This window comes from Apus apus, chromosome 2, assembly GCF_020740795.1.
Source record: "Apus apus isolate bApuApu2 chromosome 2, bApuApu2.pri.cur, whole genome shotgun sequence".
Classification (NCBI taxonomy): domain Eukaryota; kingdom Metazoa; phylum Chordata; class Aves; order Apodiformes; family Apodidae; genus Apus; species Apus apus.
The window spans coordinates 147391415-147409990 of NC_067283.1; the positions used below are offsets into that span (position 1 = coordinate 147391415).

Consider the following 18576-nt stretch of genomic DNA (forward strand, 5'->3'; position numbering starts at 1 on the left):
TCGGCAAATTTAGACAGTTTGAAACACTCTGCCAGCTGCAGCAGCCAACTTGTGGCACTTGGAAGAATATTCCTGAATCACAGAAGGGGGGAAACCGAGGTGAATTTTATAAAAGATCAAATAAGCCCTTGTCTTCCTATGAGGAGAGGCTGAGAGAGTTCAGGTTGTTCAACCTGGAAGAGAGAAGGCTACAGAGAGACCTCAGAACACCTTCCAGTATCTGAAGGGGCTACAGAAAAGCTAGGAGGGACTTCCTAGAAGGGAGTGCAGTCATAGGACAAGGAGAAACAGTTTCAAGCTGAGAGAGGGTAGGTTTATATTACGTATTAGGAAGAAATTCTTTCCTGTGAGGGTTATGAGACACTGGAGCAGGTTACCCACAGAAGTTATGGCTGCCCCATCCCTGAAGTGTTCAAGGCCAGGTTTGATGGTGCTTAGTGCAACCTGATCTAGCAGGAGGTGTCCCATGGCAGAGCTGTTGGAACCAGATGATCTTTAAGGTCCTTTGCAACCCAAACCATTCTGTGATTCATACACAAGAAGAGAAAAGCAGACTTCTCCACATTGGGTAGAGGTGTTATATTTTCCACTGTCACAAGGAAGAAAATACTTAAGTTTATATGTTCATAGATTAACGCTAAAGGAAGACTTATGAGATGTGCAAGAGTACCACCCATTTGTTCATAAGTGCTTGACGCAGGACAATGAACGGAAGTAGAAAAGATGGCAAAAGGTGCAGACAACTGGCCATCATTTATAGCCAGAAAATACTTTGAAACAAATTTTACCCTGCCTGATCGATACATGTATTTCAGGTGCTACAGCCAGTAAGCGGTGTCAATGCTTCACACTCACCAGCACTTAACTCTTTTCCAACCAAAATAATTCTGTGGATTGGAAAGACCTTTAAGATCATCAAGCCCAATCCTAAACCTAGCACTGCCAAGTCCATCAAATCTGCATGACAGTCCAAGCAGAGCTTCCTTCACATCCCCAGTCCCATAGCTCTCAGCATCTCTGAAGCTATGTTGATAGGCTTGGAGGGATTCAGTTGCACCAAAATAACTACCAGTATGACTCCCTTCATCCTTGTACTAAGAACAGGAGTGTGGCATTGACATTCAAACCTTGTGTGGATTCAGCACGTACATTGGCCAGGGCTGCATATTTCACCTGTAGCACATTTGCTTGACAGCTAATAGTCCATGAGATGCAATTTGACAACACTCAAAATATTTCAGATTTCAATATGTATTTTCAAACATTTTCACAATTAGTAAATCTCATAGAACTGATTAATAATATACCTCAGTGTAGAGAACATTACCTTAAGAGACAGGAATGATTCTTCTCAACTTCAGCTCATCTACATCAATGACTAAAACTCTCACTGTATGTAAAGAGCAGCAAGCTTTTAGGAAGAACAGGCAAAGGTGCTAACCATGACTTACACTAGCACCCTTATTTCATAGAAGAAATTAAAAAACAAAACCAACACATACACACAAACCTGAGGGCTTAAAAACAAATCTGACTTCTTTCCTGTAAGCTTTAACTTTGTCTGTCTCTACCACAGGGTATGCATTAGTTCCACCTATGCCCCCAGCTGGCAGACAATAACAACAAAAAAAGGGTACTGCAGGCTGTTTGTGTGCCTATTCTCCTAGATACACAGTGAGAGAAAAAACCCTGTATTTGCATTTACCATGCCTAAGCAGCTACAAAAATCCAAAGTGGCCCCTACATATGATTTTCAAACGACACAGCCAATTTCTCTTCCTGTATTTGTCAATAATTCAGCAGTTTGCAATACAAATATTCCCCACCCTTCTGACTCTTTACAGTATTAATTCCAGGTGTCTAGGAAGCACCATTAGAAGTTTGCTGACAGACACCTAAAATTAAGTTCCCCTCATAACTGTCCCTGAATTATTTTAGCTATTGCATTCAGATAATTTCAAAGTTAATTAATCTGCAAGGATATATTAACTGCTGAAAGACACAGTAAGAATTCCTTCCTTTCTCTTTTTATCTAGACATTAAGACTCCCACAAAACTCAGATAAGGGGTCAGGACAGTTACCTATGAAAGAACAGAACCAGCTAACATCACATTTTGACAGTCAGCAGGGTTCCGTTTCATAGGAAGAGGCAGAGCATTTCAGAAGACAATAACCCATCACCTCAGGTGGCCCCAGCAAAACTGCAAACAATGAAGAAAATCTGGAGCACCTGATGACAAATGGAAGTTGTATAACAGACAGGACAAAATTCATTCCTTACTTTGATACAACCATGGTACTTCTCGGCAGGGATATTTTAAAACAGATTCTGGGATCACTTCTTTTTATAGCCCCTACTCTCTGCCAGCTAATATATGCAGTAAGAAATCTGACTTGGATAAAAAAGCTATCTACTCTTCTACTGAATGCGGCTGTTTCAGCAATGGAATATTCTCTAAACCAGACAAAAACCATTCCTACTTCATGGAGCAGCAGGATCTTATTCACAAGGTTTAGGATTTTGCTGCTAAACTTGCCACAAAAAACTAAAGACACCTTCTGCAGAACACTGCACCTTGCTAAACAAGGTATTTGTCAGGCAGAACCTAAGTCTGGGTTCACATTCCAACCTTGATAACAGGAACCTCCAGTTAATTACTGAATGTCTCCTGTTCAATACCCCTATATGCCACAACCTACTATAGAAAATACCCATTAACTTAAAGGTGTATATTTCAGATTCAAGCAGTCAGACCACAAAGAAAGAAAACCATGTCAATGGGGTGGAGGTAGGAGAAAGTTTGAGCAAAACAGACTTTGCAGTTTGTAATAACTGGAATGGTAATAAGGAAGAACATGAATTATTAGATCAACCTAGAAAACATTTTACTGGTTTGACCATTAACATACATGCTAATCAACACTTGCATTTCCATACTACATTACCAGCAACTCAGAATGACAGATTTTAAGTGTTAGTAAACCCACTACCACAGCAGAATGACAGCTGTCATACTGTCACTGACATTTGGACTCAGGATGCTGATGCAATGGAACAGAAAAACACTTCAGAAACACTCATAAGACATAATCTCCTGATTTTTTGGGGATTTTAAATGTTTCTGTGAAGAAAATTATTGTATTTAATTACTATGAGACACGTACAGATTGAGAAGTAATAAAAAAATTACTGAATTGTCTCGATTCTTCCATCACACAGGTGAGAATAAAAAATTCAATTAAAATTGCATTTTATCAGCTATTTAACGAATAGGTTAGAAACAACACCCTCCTGTTACAGCTTCTTAACCCCACCTGGAACGACAGCCCCAGCATCACAGCCACCGCACACGGAACCGCAGGATACACCCTAACTACGGCAGATTTGCAAGGCTCTCTGTATTCCGCTTAACTCGCTCCGCGTTTTAGCTACAGCCTTGCAGACTGCAGATGTCCCTTCAAGAGTTGTTGTGTTTTTTTTTTTTTTTTTTCTTCCTCCTCCCGCTTAAGCACCGAGCCCGTCGCTCCCTTTCGCCACATCCCGGAGCGCTACCTGCGGATATCCCGCCGGGGCCGGGCGCGCAGGGCTGCACCGCGCGGCGGGGAGGGAGGGAGGGAGGGAAGGAGGGAGGGAAGGAAAAAGGAAGGAGGGCTCGCTCCTCAGACCCACCACCGGCCACTGCCACAAGCCGGTCGAGCTGCCGTAGCCAGGGGAGAGTCCCTTGCACTCGGAGCAAACCGGATCCTCTGCCACGGTGAGGGGAAAGGAGAGCAGGGGGAAACCCAGAGGGTGGTTTAGCAGAGGGCAGCTCCCCGGCAATGAGCGCGGCTTTCCCAGGCAAGGGAGGCAGCGGCCACCGCGTCTCCCGCCCCCCAGCCCCGAGGCGGAGGCCCCGGCGGGCGGGCAGCCCCCTCCTCACCCCGCCGGGCACCCCGGGCAGAGCGGGGACGGCGCTGCGGGGGCGAAGAGGCGGCGGGACGGGGAGGGCAGAGACGCGGGGAAGTTGCGGAGGGGCTGAGGGGAGGCGGGTCTGGCCGGGGGAAGCGGGGGGGGGAAGGGGAGAGCAACAGATGGGAGCCGGGGCGGGAGCCCCGACCCCTCCGAGGCAGGCTGGGCCCCGGCGGGAACGGGAGCGGGGGTCGCGCGGGCAGGGCTGCGGGAAGGCGGGGGATGGAGCGGGAAGGCGGGGGATGGAGCGAGGCGCCCCGCCCGGCCCCCCCCCCCCTGCACCGCTGACACTCACCGAGCCGCCGGGCGGACGGCGATGCAGCCGGGAGCCGGAGCCGCCGCCTCCCCCCGCTCGGCCGGAGGCAGCGCCAGCAGCAGCGTGGCCGGAGCCCCGCGCAGGGAGGGCGCGGATGCGGCAGCGCCGGGGGGAGGCGGGAGGAGGAGGAGGAGGAGGAGGAGGAGGAGGAGGAGGAGGAGGAGGAGGAGGAGGAGGAGGAGGAGGAGGGGAAGGGGGAGCGAACTGCACCGCACCACGGGGCACCGGCCGTGCGGGCGGGCGTGCGGTGACCCGGATGTACCGGCGGAGGGGAGGTGGGGGGGGGAGGGGGGGGGTAGCAGGTGACTGCGCAGGCGCAACAAGCTGCCAGCGCACTGCGCATGCACCTGCTTCGACTCCCAGTGTCTCAGGCAGAGGAGAGGGAGCGAAACACAGGCGGGCGGGCGAGGTGGCGAGGGGGTCAAGCTCCCTAAAGGGGGGGGGGGGGGGGGGGCTTCTTCCCGCAGCCCCCGGGGTGCCAGGACGCTCCCGCCGCCAGCCCGCCCTCCACTAGCGACACCTTAAAGCCACTAACTTGACATTATAGATCGCTGGTTAAGCCAGTTGTGTGATTTTGTTACCTTTTTTTTTTAAGGCCGGGTTTTAAGTGTGGGCTGCTGGCAAAGCCCTGATGGGAAGGAAAAATCGGGCTCTTTCGCAGGCAACGGGGTTGCTGGCTGAAAGGCGTGCGTACATGTCTCCCCCGATGGATCACGTTGTAAGCCAAAAGGGAAGCTGCATCCCTCTGAGCTCTGTGATGCCAGAGCCCTGCTTAGGAAATGTCCCATGGCTCTCGCGGCCAGTGCTGCCCGCTCTCCATCTCCCCTAACACGTAAAACAGGCAAAATGTGTTAAGAAACAGGAAAAAGTATATTTGAAAGGGCACTTGGCACACTTAATGATGCACTTTCCTCTCCATGCACACATCCTACCAATGAAGGATTTCTTCACCTGCGCTGTAACCCTCAGGCTTCGGTGTCCCGCTGGCACATGGCACATCCTGAACTACTCCTGGAATGGATACACTTCCCAAAGCAAACGGATGGCACAAACACCCTCTTTTGGGGCTTGCTCCATTAGTATAGTACATATACACATATTTAAAAAAAAACAAAAACAAAAAAACAAACAACACAAAAAACCCCCAAGAAGTTCCTGGGTTTTCTTTTAAAGTAACCTTGAATCTAGGCAATGATTTTCAGTGTTTTGCCATGAAGTCTCATCTGGCCTTCCTGGCGGATGTTCCTTCTGAAGTTGAGAGACAGCCCATTTGGAGGGGGTGGGTTAGGAGCCGTTCAGAGAAGGGAGGAGGACAGCTGGGCAGCAGCATATGGATACAGCCAAAACGAAACTGCAGCCTCAAACAGTGGAGAGTTATCGTTGGCAAAGGTGATTATTCAATCTGAAAGAAGCTAACCAGCCACCCGAAAGTCTAACCACTTCTGCTACTTTCTCTTCAGAGGCCAAATAGCAGTTTGATCACTGCCAAATGTTAGTGAATATGAAATTCCGCCACTCACTTTGAGAAAGAACAAAAATTGAAAGGACCTCAGAGTTTTATTTGTATGTCAACGTATTTATCTTCTTTTTATTTTTACACCATATGTTGACTTAAATTGATAAACTTAGTTCCTCTCATAATGTGGTGGGATTAGAGATATATGGATTCGCTACACTAGCAAAGTATTCTAGATAAAAGAGTATGGGTTATAAGGGAAACCACTTCTGAGTATAACTCAGCTGCGAAACCTGCTTGATGAAATCAAGATAAATCACTGCACTTTAGTTTTGGTCCTTGGGTAACATTTAGCCAAGACCTGGGCTGGTACCACACACCTGTCTGCTCTGTTCCCCTAAGCAGGGAAAGGGGAGAGCTCAGGCAAGCCTTGCAGGCTCCTAGATGTTAGTGCAGATTGCAGCAAACAGGGGAGATGTCCAAGAAGATATGAAAAAGGATTTTCACAGAAGCACCTTATGGGTAGAATGACAGAAGTCCCAGTTGCACTCATGCTTGATTTGTGTCTTTGGGCAAGCTAACCTAAGTGCTTGGCATGACTTTTCACTTCTGCTACAGAAAGGATTTTTTGCAACTAGCAGATATAAATGTTGAACTGCAGATCGATGCACCCTCCTTCCTGAGATAGTGGCAGCTCACTGCCACATCTCTATCTTCTCTCAAGTTGTGGACCTTGGAAAGTCTGTGTCCCAGACAGTAAGTGATCCAGGTCCCACTGAACTGAATCCATAGGAAGCAGAATCATGCTCTGAGTTTACATTAGACTCGTTACTGTGGGGGCTTAATACAAACCTGGGGCTCTCACCCCTTGTACTACAGAACTTTGTCCCATTCCACAGAGCTAGGGAAATGACACAACAAGCCTCAGGGTGGAACTGTATTTGATGCGTGTAACAACATTAGCTGCCTGGGGCTTGGCAGGGTGGGGTGAGACACGGAAGGTTTCTTACTGAAACCGTAAGCAGGTTTATAATAATATTTACTCTTTAGGACTCTCCAAAATTGTAAGGTACCCTTGATTTGGATCTCTCATCTTTCAGAAGTACAAGAATGGCCAGACCCTGAGCAGCAGCAATACTTCTAACAGCAGCTGTGTACATCCATACAACACTAACATTCCACAGAATAATTGAAGCATAAAAAAATATTGAACACCCTGGAAAATGTTGCATAACTAAAAAAACCCACCAATTTCTACTAGTTCTACCTTTGCTATTAATTTCTTAATTGTTTCTTCTGAGTAGAAAATTATTTTACCAGGTTATTATTGTGATAAATATAAACACCAAAATTAAGAGAGCATATATGCCAGCTAGTATCATAAAATAAGGGAGTGGTAACAGAACATAACTGCTCTTACGCTGCTAAATGCCTGAGGATTGTTTTGCTAGTAGGAATTTTGCTGCCAGGTAGAGAGAGCTGACACTTAGGAAAGAAAGCAGGTCAGTGCATTTTCACAGAGCAAAGATTATTAAGCTCCAAATGTACTATCGGATGGATGTACACTGTATACATGTGCATATATACCAGTGACAAAAGATCACGTTATTTTACATACAGACAGCCAGGCAGGTAAATAAAACCACAGAAGCAAACCTGCCCTTAGGTGCTATGCACAGTTAGGGTACTTGGGCTACTTTGAGGCTTAATGGTAGCCTAGGGGGGAAAGTCAAAAGGAGAAAAGGGAGTCATCCTCTCCCACTTGTACTCAGCAGGGACAATAGGGTGCACAGTCTACTGACAATAGCCTTGTTTGTTTTGTCGGGGAGGACACCACCAACTTTTCCATTACGTGGATGAAAATAGAAAGCAAGCATCCGATGTCTAAAGATTTCTGTTTAAATTTTTAAAGAGAGGTGATTTCTTACAGCACAATTTCAAAGATGGAAAAGAGAGGCAGCTTTGCAGAGATCCCTTGTTACACTGTCGTGGTTCATAGCACCTTTCAGTTCAGATAAAGCTAGCATCAGGTTTTTTCCTTCCCATTCCAGATTTCTCCACCTTCTCAAGTGCACAGGTAGTAGATGAAGGATTGCAGAAGCAGCCACTTTCACACTACAGTGTCCTTTAGGGATTTCACTTAGGATAGTACAAATCCTCTGATATAAATGTAGCTCTCCAGAAATATAAACAGTTGAAACAAACTATCAATGATCTGCATAAATTTTGAAAAGCACAGACAAAACAAAAAGCCAAGGTCAAATCATTGGATGCTTACAAGGATGCCTGAAGTGCTTCCAGATACTGGAATGCCAAACAATTAAAATGCTTTATACTTACATGGAGACTGGCATTGCAATCTCAAAAATACTTTTCCTCCCAGAAAAGCAAGTTTGATATTTAGGTGGTAAGCAGGGAAACAGAGGCACTTCAGAAGTTCGTTCTTTTTACTCTGACAGACGTAGTGAGAGTCTGTCCTCTCCTCTCCTTGTGCTGTGCCCCAGTCACTTCACGTGACTAATTACATTAGTCATCTCCTCTTCTGCCACTACAAAGTCTGAGATTATTTTCAAGTTTTCTCATCTGTTGATGCAATTGCTCCCTGCAAACGATTAGCATGGCCACTTCGGATGGGGAACCTCGGCTAACAGATGCAGCAGCCTCGTGATTAATGAACACTTATTTAAGTAAAATGCTGCAGGAGGGTTCAGCGTTAGGCTGTGATCAAAGATAATGGTGATTTTACAATATAAAGCTTTTTTTTTTCCCCACCTTTTTCTTCCTTTCCTCAACAGTAGAGCTCACCCGTATGAGATGAGGAAGCAAAAAGAGGAATAAAGAGAAAATGGCAGGTGTCAAGCCTACATTAGAAAGAAGACCATATACCAGCAAGCATAAAGGAAGGTGGAAAGAGGAACTGCAGCTATTTTCATCATATTCTATCTGTACTGGAAAACAGAAAGATAAATTAGAGTAGTAGGCCTGTTACAGAACAGAGCAGAACATGGTATTAGACACCAAGGTCTTTAAGATGCTTACTAAAGTTTCTGAAAAACAGAATTTCTTCAGCGATGACTGCACAGACACCACTGCACTGAAGAGCACTTTGGGCAATTCACAGAATCACAGGATCACAGAATTTTTTTAGTTGGAAGGGACTTTAAAGATCATCAAGTTCCAAATCCCCTGCATGGGCAGGGACACCTTCCACTAGACCAGGCTGCTCAGAGCCCCATCCAACCTGCCCTTGAACACCTCCAGGGATGGAGCCCCCACAACATCTCTGGGTAGCCTGTTCCAGTGTCTCACCACCCTTACACTGAACAATTTCTGCCTGATCTCTAACCTAAATCTCTCTCAGCTTAAAACCATTAGCCCTTGTCCTCTCACTGCAAGCCCCTGTAAAAAGACCCTCCCCAGCTTTCCTGTAGGCCCCCTTCAGGTACTGGAAGCTCACTATGAGGTCCCCCCGGAGCCTTCTCTTTTTCAGACTGAAAAACCCCAACTCCCTCAGCCTGTTCTCATCAGAGAGGTGCTCCAGCCTTCAGATCATTTCTGTGGCCCTTCTCTGGACACATTCCAAAAGGTCCACATTTTTCTTGTGCTGGGGTCACCAGAGCTGGACACAGTATTCTAGGTTAGGTCTCACCAGGGCAGAGCAGAGGGTCAGAATCACCTCTCTCGATCTGCTGGCCACACTTCTTTTGATACAGCCCAGGATGGAGTTGGCCTTCTGGGCTGCAACTGCACAACTGCAGTGGTACAACCTGTGCTGCCAGCAAGCAGGTGAGTGGGCCAGTGACAAAGGAGGCCTGCTAAGCAACCGAGATAACCCAGCATTACCAAGTTCAGGTGGTCATGGCCGTAGACTGCACTTCTGAATTTATGGCACTCAGGTGAGGAAAAACCCAAGATACACCCATTCTTCAGCAGAGGTTTTCTCAGTGTAATGGAAAATCTACCATCTCTTCAGCCTGTGTTGGGTCACCACCTCTGCCTGTATGAAAAGCACCCTTCTCCAGCAAAGCTCCTAAATGTCACTGGCTTTATTCACTCTGGGTGGCACTTTGTGTCTTTAAGGGCTTCACTAAGTGAGGGGAGGCTGTGAACTGGGGCAGGATGTAGAGTGGCAGGTGTTTCACTTGGCCTCCCAATACGCCTCAGTCAAGCCAGTTCATTAAACAAAGTAAACCACCAGGACCACAGAAGGAAATAAGCCATGTATCTGAACTGGAACCTTCTCACAAGCCTCTTTTTTTTTTTTCCCCTTCACAAAATGTTTCAGATCAATCAGCAGTGCAATAGTATTCCAGTTAATGGACAGAATCAATGTTTCAGGGAACAGGGAAGGCAATATTTGAGAGGGCTAGACTATTTCATTACTCTCAGGAAGAGAACACTCTTTTGTTGTTGTTTGTTTTGGGCTTTAATTTTTTTTTTTTTTTTTTTTTTGAGTAAACAGTCATGCTACCCTGATGGAAACAAATATTCATTGATTTCATTGAGAATTCTGCCTACTTCAGGAGCTTGAGACTGGTATTTTACTTTGATCACATCCTTTGCAGTGATGTTATCATTGGAGGTTTTTTCTTTATTGCTTACTTTTTATTCTACCCCCAAAGTGCTTAATTTATTTGTTATTAGAAGCCCTCAGAATAGCATTTGGATCATAAGTGATTTTTGGGCTATGTCTAGGTGTTGCCAAGGGACATTATCAAGAGACCATTTCACTTTGTCTCAGCTGCCTCCTTTGCTACTGCAGTACTTAGTTTCCTCTTCAGGTCACAAGGGATGTCACAATCTTTCCATGGAGAAATAGGTAAGTTAATTAAAGCACCTCAGGGAAGGGCTCTGACACATTGGCAGAGGCCAATTTCAAAATTCACTGAAACAGCATGGACTTAAAACAACAGCATTAGGCATCACTGGGTGAGTCCTGAGTAAGCATCTGAGAAGCATCTCAGGCTGCATCCCATAGGATGTGTTCCTCATCTCCAGTGCCAGGACCGTGAGCTGAGGGTGCTTAGCACCCCACAGGGCTGCAGTGTCACTGTTCTGTCCTTGCACCACTAGTTCAATTTGAAAGGACCTGGCTGTTTATTCCCATCTGAAAACCAGAATTCAATTTAGCTGATCAAAACCTGGAGTGGTTTTGCAACATTCACTTGAACTACTATAAACCAAATTCATCTTCATTTGTGATCTAAGCGATGTTGAGTACAAGGCTACTGAATAATGAGAGAAAAAAGGCCATGATTTAGTTATTGGCTCACCAACTATATCTACCTCTAAAATAACACTGTTATGATACAGTAACTGGCTGTATCCCATTATGCTGTTACCTTCATGCAATCCCATCAATATGACCCAAAGAGCAGCAGGCATTAAAATAATTTTAGTGTACCCAATTGCTGAATGTAAAGAATTCTGAAGAAATCCTTCCTCATCAGTACTCATAGCTTCCTGTAGACCACCCAGTGACCTCATATTAAGTGGGCTGGTAGCACTCTTTTTCTGTGGAATAAGAAATTCCCAATCACCACTCACCTGCATGGCAGGTATATTTGGTTTCTAAAGTAAAGTCTTTGAGTGTGATCATTTAAAAATCTAGGGTAGCTAGAAGGACAGAAAGAGAGTCCTTACTGCTCACATAAGCAAAAGTCTCTCTGCAAGGCAGAGTTTGCTAGCAGAGGAAATGGAAAGCCAGGACTTTTCCCCATACTGTAATCTGTGAGGGACAGACTGGGTGCAGATGAAGGCTGACTTACAACAAAGCATTTGGGCATGGACTTAAACACTTCCTTTGCTGAGCGACTGAAACACTGAACACCAGGCATCTTTCTCCTCCTTTTTCGTGATCATATATATATGTACCTAGAACTAAATCTAGCACCAGATACAGCTGTTTAATATTCAGTTAGCAAGAAAAGGGAATAAAACTGACATTGCACATTGCAATTGTTTAAACTTGTTCTGAGCTTACCCAATTGACGAAAAGATAATATTTTTTATGACCAGCTTATAAACCCCATGCATGAGGTGGGAAACATTCTGTGCCTATATATACCAATCTGGATACAGTCCCATTCGAGACATCAGGGTTCCTGGAGTCAGAGCTCAGGCACATCTTCTATCAGTGATCAGACTGGAATAAGCAGCTTCCCACCATGACCACACTGCCTCTACAAGAATGCATCACAAACCAGTGGGTTTTTTAAATACATGGTCATATATACTCCTTGTTCTAAATGATTCGTCTCTCAGGCAGTGAACAAGCTAAAACGTGGAAAGAGGCAAAACAGTCTTCTCTTGTGAGGTACTAGGCTGTAACTCCGAGAACCCTAGATCATGTTTCTGGCTTTGGACTTCTTATGTGATGTTAAGCAAGAAGACTAAGTAGCCTATCAGTGACACCTCCTATTCTGCTAATTTCAAAGTGCCTAAAAGGCTACCATTAAACTTCAATAACATCAGAGCTGAAAAACTAAGTTGGAAAGATGTGTATGATGCTTTATGGAAACGCTGGTGCAATTCCTGTTCCAAGCAGCTCACAGTTTAATTCACAGATGAGAGGAAAACACCAATACTAAGATCAGTTGTACCCATTGGTTTTCTGCCACTACAGTGAGGTGTTTCCACATGGCAAAGCAGAATGTCCTGCAGTGGTCACTAAAGTCCTCCTAAGCCAAGCAACCAAACTACAAAAGACAGAGCAGTACAGCAGCTCTACTATGTGCTTCCAGCCAGGCTGATCATTCAGCTCTGGCTTGCTGGTGAGCCCTAGGCCTGTGCCAGGTAGTGGTTCTCCCTGTCACAGGACACATACCCTGCTTTCCCCTGGAAATCTGGTTTATAATGCTGGACACTAAACAGCATGTGTATGCTGCCCAGTCAACCTGCACCTGGCATCTCTTGCCCAGCTGGTAAGATGCAAGAGTGTGACTCAGGGGATCTGCAGCGGAGGCATGGCAGGGAAGAGGAGAGCTGGGAACAGGGAAAGGTCTGGAGGTTTTGCAGTGAAAAAGCTCCAGTGGAAAACACAGGGCACAGAGAACTCAAATCAGGAGAAAATTAGGATTCATTAGTAACACCGTTCATAGAATTGCTGTTTATAGTTTGGGTGGGAAGGGACTTTAAAGATCATCTAGTTTCCATGTCCCTGCCATGGACAGGGACACCTCTCACTAGACCAGGCTGCTTAAAGCAGACCTGAAGGTCCTTGAAGTCCATTACTGACGTCTAACAGAATCCTGTTCAGAGGACTTTTTTTTTTCAATTACATCTTTTCTTCCAAGAAAAGGCAAATGGTACTAGCTTCTTCATGCTCCCATTATGTTCCCATTATTAGTTTAATTCTAATTATTTCTAAGTTTAATATTACTTTTAAAGGATGGTAGGGGCAGATGTATAGAGATTATAAGATTTCTGTGGTTTGCTCAAAGAAGATCAGCTTAAGCAGGGATGTGAAATGGCCTGGGAAACCACGTGGGAGCAGAGAAAAATGTAAGGGCAGCAAGACAGTCCAAGGATGCATGCTTCTAAATGGCTTTAATGGGGTCACAACTGTCCTAAGGCGTAACACACTAGGGTTCGGATGACAGACTCTGGCCCTGACGTTGTGAAAGGTTTTGCAGATGAGTGTGACAAGCCTGGGCTCAGCAGAGAGAGGACTGCACTCAGAGGGCCTCAATGTGGCCAGATGGCAAGGAGGGGGCGTGTGTCCCCACAAGAAGATTGAATGGCTACCATGAAATAAGGCAGAGAGTAGAAGAAAAGACCTTGTGTCAGACTGAGGCTTGGACAAAGGTTTCAGAAAAAATTGATGGTTTTGGAAAGGCTGCAAAGGGATGAAATTACAATACAATGACTGTTGGTGAGAAGGAATGGCTGCAGGTTTAGTCTGCCATTAACCTTTCATTTGTTCAATGAAGAACAGTTTTTAAACCCTCCTCATCCTCCAGAAGTGCAGCTATTCCACCCAGTGATTCAGTTTTCTCTTGTCCATGTAAGGTTCTTCTGTTATTGCAGATAAATAGAAAATGTACTTTTAATTTAGGAAATGGTATTGCATAGAAAATAAACAATGTAGGGCAGTTCAAACACAAAGCAGTTTGGAATTTTCCTTGTTGAGAGCCTTTCTTACAACCGCATCTGTTGAAGCTCGTTCTCTCTGCACTACCATCCTCCCTGCCACGAGACATCTCGGGCAGCCTTGAGAGAATTTTGTTGGAATGAATCACTGATCAGCTTCATGTAAAGGCTTTATTTAATCCTGAAAGGTGCTAAGGGAAAAGAACACACATACATATATGCTCTCAGAGCTTTAGGATAGAAGAATTAATAATATGGTCATATGAGTTTCCCTCCTAGGACAAAAATAATATAGGTATTTACTAATTAATAAGGGGGTTTGGGATGGTTTGTTGTTTTTCTTATCTTTGCTTTTTGTAATCTTTAAAAATGCTTAATACATTGCTTGTGAGCTGCATGTTTCATTTTAATGCAGAGTTAACCATTGCAATTCATTAATTGACTTTTATGTTGCCATTAAATGTTGCAATCAATTCAGCCTCGATATTCTACACTTTTATCTCTGCTATAAAAAAAGCTCTATTAGCTTTACTTGGCTAAAAACAATACAGTGAACTGCCCTTAATTATTAATAATCTGTTTCCCCTTCAATAAAGCTTTTTGGACCTTCACTATAGTCCAATGATATATTTATTTGGTGTGTAGGGTTCAGAGCAATACAGTGCACTCTCTCTGGGAAAGAACCCAAAAATAACTATCTACTTGATATCAACCCAAAGGATTTCCTAAGGGAATGAGAGTATCATTTCAGGGCAGGCATCAGTGGTTTAGGGAAATTAGGCAAATCTGTGTCTGGGGAACAGAAGCCTCTGGGTTTGTGAATGTGTGAGAGAACCTTTCCCCTCTCGGTCACCAGTTCATGTCCATCCAGCACAGCACTGACTGGAAGCTATTAAACATCTAATGAACTTCTGGGGCCTCCTGAAACAAGGGCTGGGATTCCTAATAGACACTTTCTTGCATCTTGGAGCTGCTCCTACTCAAACAGCAGTCTCAACAGTAACACACAGACACAGAATAACAATGGTAGAGTGAAGAACATATTATCTGCTTAACACAGTAAGTGGACTGCTTTTGGGCTGGCAATCCAGCTTTGGATTTACTACTGGCATTTTCTTGTTTTTTAAAAGAAACAAGATATTGTACTACAAAGCACTTTGTTATAATCTTCCCTCACAAACTCAATAAGAAGGATCCAGAAGACTGACAAACCCACACCTGTGCCGTCTCAGACCTTGGGGAAGATAAAGGGGTAAAGAAGAGTTTGATTTCATGCTTGGAGGCCAGTTCTGGGAGTCCTGGGACTCCTAAACTGCTATATGCTGCACATCTAGCTTTGATGCAGGTCTGCTAGGAGAAAGAGGAGACAAATGCTGAGCATTACAACCACAAACCACAGCTGTTGATGGGAATTGGCAAGAAATCAGGGAATGCTGGGAAGCATAGATGGCCTGCAGCAGAAGGTGGGGCTGAGCAGGGCTGACACTTGAAGCTTTTTTATTCAGCTCCTGGTGCTTTTCCATCCTGGCATCTGGTTTCTGTGATAGTGCAAGGGAGGGACAGTATGGTGCAATTTTATGGTATGTTCTCCGAGGTTATGTTGGCACTTCCTCAGGTAAACATGCCTTAGTGCAGGCTCAGGTTCACTGTGCCCCTGGGTTCAAATTATTTGCATTTATACTGTCTGCTTTAGCTTGCTGATAGCTCAGTCCAGTTGCCCCCATATTTCATTTGAAGAGGAGGAGGTCAAGGCTTGCCAACTGTTCTCCTCTGTTCTTCTAATGCAGGTCAGAGCCACGCTGAGGAGCAGACAAGCTGTGGCAAAGCCCTGTCAGTCAGCATAGCTGCAACCAGAAGAGCATGTGATGGGGCTTGTAGCTCTGTGCTCCAGTGCAGGAACCGGTGAAGCTGGAGCCAGGCTTTGTGGCTGCTGCTCAGCTATGAGACCTTGGACGTGCCATGGTGCTCCCATTTCTTCACGCCCTTTTGAGAGGAAGCTATTCAGGGCTCTCTTTATCCATTCATATGGGACATGATTAAACTGTGCCCAAATTCAGGCAGGGACTTCTGAGCAGTGCAGTAATATAAATTGCAAAGAGGGTGCAAGTTCTGATGGCTAAAAAAGGAGGAGAAAGAAAAAAAAAAAAAAAGAAAAAAAAAAGGGAAGGAAAGGTTTTCTGTAATGGGATCCACTGCTCATGCTCTTTTGTTACCAGTATGTGCAAATCTAGCTATTCCAGTCCATTATATTCAACAAGCTAATACTCAGTGGCAGGTGAAATGTCATACCTCAGGGTAAATTTTCACTGCAGTAGGCAGAGAATTTGTCCTTTAAATACCCTTAGTATTAATGGGAAATTGATCCAGCAATTTAAACTCCAAGAGATACAAATGTCTCATGTGGGACCATTTTCAAATGTGTTGACATTTTGATTTGAAAAAACGAGACACTTCTGGAAACAAATGCAAATTCATTTCATTCAGGCTTGAGGTCAGCTGGATGCTGGACAATAAATGTGCAATGAATGTTTAGCATGTTCATCAAGTACCTCTTAATCTCTGTACACTCAAGGAATTAAAGTGACATCAGAGAAAGAAAGAACAATTTCTAAAGTTCTCTGTATTAGCTAGTACATCCTCTTCGGGCTGGAACCTAAATTCACCTCCTGCACTTGCAATAATAGTGTCCAGGACAAATGGAGGCATTGAGATAAAGGACTGAGTTTCAGTGACCTCTGAAAATGTGCCTTTTGCACTGTTGGATGTATTTTCATCTCCGGAGAGCCCTGACGCTGCTGAGCTCCACCTGGGGGAGTTGTCAGTGTTTTACTGATGTCAGTGAAATTCACGGTGGGACTGGAGCCCAGCGAAACAGTGCAGGAATCAAAGCAAAACACACCAACAGGGAGTAGCATGCCTGGTTCCCAGGCAGAGGCTCTGGCTACTCTTCCAGCTTAGAAATTATTCAGCACACTGTCAGAAAGATGATTTAAACAAACATTTAGGACACATCCACAACTGCTGTCCAGATAATGAATTCCTGGTAGGTCAAAGCTTAACAAAATCCAGTGAAGCCTGAGTGTTGGTTTGGGCTCCATCCTGCAAAAGAGGGTAGGGCAGGCCTCCTCTTCTCCAGCAGCAGCTTTGGAGAAAGGTCAACTAAGCACGTTGTTGGGTTTCAGCTGGCTGTTAGCTTCCACCACCTGTGCTTGGACCAAGGCATGGGATGCACTGGCATGGCTGCAGGCAGGGTACTGGGGCAGAAGCAAGACTCACCTTCCTCCTCTCCCCCTGCGCCTGAGGAAGTGGAGCAGCTCCCAACAGAGGAGAGTGAAAGGAGCACCCACCTCCTGTGCTGTCTATTGGCAGGCAAGGCCAGGGGAGCTAGCTTTGCTTTCCCCCAGCAGAAAGGACACTTTCTGGGTGCTCCCCAAAGTCTCCCCAGCAGCAGGGCTGATGAGACCCTGGAGCATACCAGAGATGCAGGTAGTAATTTGGATGGGGTGTGTGTTATTATTTCACAGGGGGATTTCACAGGAAGCCCATGGCTTCTCTTTAGTGGACATGAGCATCCCCTGTCGCAGAAACCCCAGCTGGTAAACGTCCCATGACAGGGGAAGCATGAGGACTCAGATCATCTAATGCATGAGGAACCAAGGGAGGAGAACAAGGGCAAGGGAAATTCCTGGCTGAGGTCCACCCATAGAGCAGACTCTGCCCTTCCCCCTCCCCAGCAGGGCTGGCAGAGCGGGGGTTGCATTTCTGGGAGCCACTGCCCAGGGGAAGTCACACCAATTTGGTCTCTGAGTGAGAACACAACTTCCCTTGCAGACACATGTACCACAGTGCCCAGAAGAGTTAAGAGGAAGAGGAAAAGCCCAGACCCTGTGCAGTATGCAAACGACTGTATTCAGCTCTGTGAAAACAACTGCCCAGGAAAGACTCCAAAGCTGCACAGCATTGGGCAGTGTGCTGATAAACCTCGATCTTTTTGGCAGCCTTGTGTTGGATGGTCCTCTCCAAGGGCTCTGGATAAGTGCACCAGCCTACCAGTGGGATCAGAAGGCACACAAGATTATCAGGATCAGCCCTTTTCTACATGCTCACTCGAGCACAGTATTTTCCTTCTGGGCCTCCACTCCCTTCTCTAGCTTCCTCAAACTGACTGACATGCTTCAGGAGTCTGGGGGGGAAAGAATTTACTGGTCCTGCATCAGCTACATGATCTCATGGGAGCCCTGTGCAAAAGCACGCATGGGTTTGCAGTCTGCCTCCGAGAGGCTTTTACCCACAGAACTTTGACTACATCAACCAACTGCTTCTCATATCAAGTAGTTTAAGAAAAAGAGGATAGACTAATCAGAAACTCAGCAAGTTAAAAAGACATTTTTTTTCTTTTGTTTGAACAGCAGCTACAAGCCCTAGGTGTAATCATACCTCAAATGCATAAATTGTTTTAGAGGTGGTGTGATTCATGTGATGTCCAGGACATGCAGCTGAGTAGCAGCAGACCTAGATCAGGTGCAAGTGGATCTAAAGCAATTTTTGCCCATAAATGCAATAATAGTAATGCAATTAATCAGAATGTTTGACCAGCTGTGGATCCTGGGCACAAGAAGTCCTTGTACAAGTTCTGCAACTCAGCCACTCTTAAAACACTCTCCTTTCAAAGTAGTAATCCTGGGAAAGAAATTTGGTCCCAACCCTTAGAGATGTGAGTGGCTTCTTCATTCACAGGGAATGCTACCAATGTTCTCATTTGA

At 45.2% G+C, this 18576-nt stretch overlaps 1 protein-coding gene across 3 annotated transcripts in view; it reads right to left on the reverse strand.

Annotated features, from left to right (window-relative positions):
• CYRIB (CYFIP related Rac1 interactor B) overlaps window positions 1-18576 on the reverse strand; it is a 97724-nt gene that overhangs the window by 70458 nt on the left and 8690 nt on the right. For 2 of the 3 annotated variants that reach the window (XM_051610209.1, XM_051610208.1), the window contains exon 1: window positions 4246-4384. The exons of the other annotated variant lie outside the window; for it this stretch is intronic. The gene's annotated coding sequence lies outside the window, so the exon portion shown is untranslated. Of the gene's footprint in view, window positions 1-4245; window positions 4385-18576 lie in introns of those variants that run through there. 3 annotated transcript variants of the gene reach the window in all.